The sequence below is a fragment of the Tamandua tetradactyla genome, chromosome 10 (genome assembly GCF_023851605.1).
Source record: "Tamandua tetradactyla isolate mTamTet1 chromosome 10, mTamTet1.pri, whole genome shotgun sequence".
NCBI lineage: Eukaryota > Metazoa > Chordata > Mammalia > Pilosa > Myrmecophagidae > Tamandua > Tamandua tetradactyla.
The window spans coordinates 1,391,198-1,394,421 of NC_135336.1; the positions used below are offsets into that span (position 1 = coordinate 1,391,198).

General features: G+C 34.0%; 1 pseudogene; it reads left to right on the plus strand.

Moving 5' to 3' along the window:
• Positions 1–1,014: 1,014 nt before the first annotated feature.
• Positions 1,015–2,149, plus strand: LOC143648886 (cytotoxic granule associated RNA binding protein TIA1 pseudogene; annotated as a pseudogene).
• The last annotated feature ends 1,075 nt before the right edge of the window (positions 2,150–3,224 follow it).

Below are 3,224 nucleotides of genomic sequence, written 5' to 3' on the forward strand. Positions count from 1 at the left end.
AGGCTTCAAAAAATGGTTACAATATAGATCCCAGAATTTGCCATGTGCTACCATATAATTCTCTCATATTTTTCCTTCTAGCTGCTCCAGAAAAAAAGGCTAGAGGGCTTAAATACTTTTTTATCATCACAATCAACTTTTTTCCTTATTTTTTTGTGAACAATAACATACTACAAAAAAGCTATAAATTTCTAAGCACAGCACTGCAATTAGTTGTAGATCACATTTCAGACTTTACATGGGTTACAATTACAAAATTTTAGGTTTTTACTTCTAGCTGCTCTAAAATACTAGAGACTAAAAGAGATATCGATTTAATGATTCAGCAGTCATATTCATTTGTTAAGTCCTATCTTCTATGTATAATTCCACCATTATCTTTGATCTTTCCATACCTTTCTTTGGGGTTGTTTGGATTATGGCAATTCTATGTTTTTTATATTGGATCTATCTGTCACTAATATGGGGTAGGGAGATGGAACTATCTGATGTTCTGGAGAGGATAGGCTATGTTATAACATTTTGTGCTATATTATGGCTTATCAATATTTTAAAAACATAAAATTAGAGGTGGTATAGCAATGATAGACACAAAAGACATCTTATCTTATTGTAATATTTAATAACATATTTAGAATTGCTGATATTTTTTCAGGTTTATAAGCCCTTTAAGTATATTGATTTTATTTCATCAAAAATATATCCCTGGAATAATTAATGCACCAGAATTTTTCACAATTTGGACAAATAATGGAAATTTGAGTCTTTCCAGACAAAGAATATTTACTTGTTTGGTTCAATTCCTATGATAGTGCAGCACATGCAATTGTTTCTATTAGCGGTACTTCTATTGAACTTTATCAAGGAAGGTAGAGTAACTCAGGTCAGCCAAGAAACCCCACTATTTTGCAGCAATAGCCTCTCAAATGGTTTGGAAGGTGGTAAATGGTAGGGAGTTGGACTTGGGGATGCCACCATGACAGCAACAACCATAGAGGATGAGTGTCCAAGACTCTATATGTTTGTAACCCTTCAAGAGATGTGACAGAAGCTTTAATTCTTCATCTCTTTAACCAGATTTGACCTTGTAAAAACTGCAAAATGATTATGGATGCAGCTGGAAATGATCCATACTGTTTTGTGGTTTTATGAGCATCATCATACACCTGCAGTGTTAGCTGTTATGAATAGGTGGAAGACAAAGGGTAAGGAAGTCAAAGTGAATTAGGCAACAGCCCCCAATAGTCAAAAGAAAGATACAAGCAGTAGTATTGCTGTCAGCACACAGTGTTCACAAAATCATTTCCATGTATTTGTTGGTGATCTCAGTGCAGAAATTACAACTGAAGACATAAAAGCTGCTTTTGCACCATTTGGAAGAATATCAGATGCCTAAGTGGTAAAAGACATGGCAACAGAAAAGTCTAAGTGATATGGCATTGTCTCCTATTTCAACAAAAGGAATGCCAGAAACACCATTCAACAGGTGGGTGGCCAGTGGCTTGATGGAAGACAAGTCAGAACTCACTGGCCAACCAGAAAGTCCCCAGCTCCATAGACTACATATGCATCAACCACCAAATAGCTATCATGTGATGAGGTTGTAAATCAGTCTAGTCCAAGAAACTATACTGTATATTGTGGAGGTGTTACTTCTGGGCTAATATAACAATTAATACACCAGAATTTTTCACAATTTGGACAAATAATGGATAAATTTGAGTCTTTCCAGACAAAGAATATTTACTTGTTTGGTTCAATTCCTATGATAGTGCAGCACATGCAATTGTTTCTATTAGTGGTACTTCCATTGAAAGTCATGTTTTGAAATGTTATTGGTGAAAGGAAACTCTTGATATGATAAATCCTGTGTAACAGCAAAATCAAATTGGATATACAAAAGCTTATAACCAGTGGCCAGTGGTATTGAAATGCACAAGAAATTGGCCACATATGCCTAATGATTGGCAAGTTCCTGCATATAGAGTGTATGTCCAAATGTGAAACCCAGCAGAGATTTAATTAGGCACAGTCTTCAGCACCGTTCATGGGTCCAAATTGCAGCATGCAGCTGCCTCAAGGGCAGAACACTAGCCTGTTGCTTAAACAGCCTATAGGTCATTGAGTGGCAGGGCATGAAACTTTGTGAGAAAGGACTCCAGAATCTAAAGCCAGTAGCTTGAGGCCACAGGGAATGTAGTAAAGCCATTGTTTACTTAAAAATTTATAAAATAAGTCAGTGGCAATGTCAGATGCAATGTATTTATTTAAAAGATTCATTTAATTATGAAATTACTTATCATCCACATTGTTTTAAAAAGAAACAAGATTCTGGATGTCTGCCAATTTTTGTAGATCCTTGTTTCAAATACAAACGCAGGGATTTCTGCCACCTTTTAAAAATTAAGAGGCAGAAAATTGAACAATGTTGAACTTTTCTCCACTAAACTAGAGTGAAGTTCTAGTTTGCATTCCTGATGAGTTAAAACATGTAATATAAAGATGCAAAAAAGAGCTGTGCAGAGTATAGAAGTCTTTGTAATCTTCAGCTTGTGCACAATTCCATTTTAGGTTTTTAAAAAATAGACATTGTTTGAGCTGTCCCATCTCTACCATTATCACTTTGGGGTATTTAAATGTAAACTATTAGCTTACATCATTTTTGTATCTACATTTTTTCATGAATTTGTCTTGTCTTATTAAAGTTCTATAAAATTTACTTAAAAAGCAAAATTCACATTCACTTAAATTGAAAACTTTTCTCAATTGGTTTCCATACATTTTACATTTTATAAGAGAGGTGCCTCAAAAATTCCATTGGATTTGTTTAAAAGGATTTTTAAATTCTGTGATTAATTTTGCTGTACAGTGAGAAATATAAAAACAAACTTGTTAATCAAGAAAATAACTGAAATTTGATAAGTTCTTATGAACTCATGTTAATTTCATGCAATTTCTGCATTTACATGTATTATTTCATTATGTAAAATGTTTTAGAAATTTAACATTTTGCACAGTAAGCAATCTTTCTCATTTCCTTCTTAAAGGTATTGTGCAGAGGTGTGTATTAGTTAGGGTTCTCTAGAAAAACAAAATCAACAGTGAACACTTACAAATGTAAAATTTATAAAAGTGTCACACATAACCATGGAAATGCAGAGTCCAAAATCCACAAGGCAGGCTGTGAAGCCAATGATTCTGATGGAGGGTCTGGATGAACTCCA